The sequence below is a fragment of the Homalodisca vitripennis genome, unplaced genomic scaffold, assembly GCF_021130785.1.
Source record: "Homalodisca vitripennis isolate AUS2020 unplaced genomic scaffold, UT_GWSS_2.1 ScUCBcl_232;HRSCAF=1723, whole genome shotgun sequence".
NCBI lineage: Eukaryota > Metazoa > Arthropoda > Insecta > Hemiptera > Cicadellidae > Homalodisca > Homalodisca vitripennis.
The window spans coordinates 9,802-10,890 of NW_025776338.1; positions in this window are offsets into that span (position 1 = coordinate 9,802).

Genomic DNA, 1,089 nt, shown 5'->3' on the forward strand with positions numbered 1-1,089 from the left:
CTGTGTGGCTCTTTTCACCTAATATAATATTAATTTTTTAGGGCTTTTTTCGGGGGGCTTCAATCTTTGCATTTTTTAAAACAATGTCACCTTTCTGGTTCGTCGTTCTGCATAGCTTTCACCATGCATCTGTAGCCAGTCAATTGCATATCTCTTTTAGTTTGATTTATTTAGCACTTTGTGACTTGGCACTGTACGATATGAAACATTATCCATGATCAGCAATGTGTTTGGAGTCAAATTTGGAACCACTTTTTGGTGAAGCCATTTTTTTCCTTGAATTGACGATGATAGTCTAAACGCGCTGTGTTAGGCTTACAAATCAGGAGTTCACCAGCAAATATCTAATATTCTAAATATCTAAATATTATAAACCATATACCAACAACTATTAACTGATTTCAGGAGTTCTTATAAAACAAAACACCATCTACTTACTATATTAGTCTGCCAACACCTGCGGAAAGTTAAGATGTCGTCAACCAAAGTTTTATGTAGATAAAACAGTTTAGCTCCACTGTCTCTAATACATTTCATCTGGCGTGGATATTTGTACCTCCAATTTTTAATTTCCTCACGTTCTATCAACATTTTTCCCTTCTGACCAAATTTCCTCCAATTCAATTCCATTTCCTTTAGAATGCATCTTAGTGTCCTATCGCGCTATTTAAACCCTATTTTAACTTCATACTGGTGACAATTTCTAATAAGTTGGAACAACCTTTTTGTTAACCTACAAAACCCTTATCACGTTCCTAAAACAACCCTCTTGTCAAAGTCATCTACAACTGTACACATATATACATTTTTCAAATATATTTACGTAAATTAGAAACATCATTATCATTGGTATTTCCACTTATTTTGGAAACAAGGCTGTGGTGTCTATTTATTATTAAATGGTTACTTAAGCATTATCCAACGTTTAAATTAAAGTAAAAATTAAAATTACTGCAAAGACATTAAAACATTAGTTTGTAGATTCAAAATGAACACGTTATGAGGGAGTTTATTGGCAGTCTTAAAGAAAAAATACACCAAATAAAAAACTTCTTAGCTCTGGAAAAAAGACAAATATTAATTCATCAT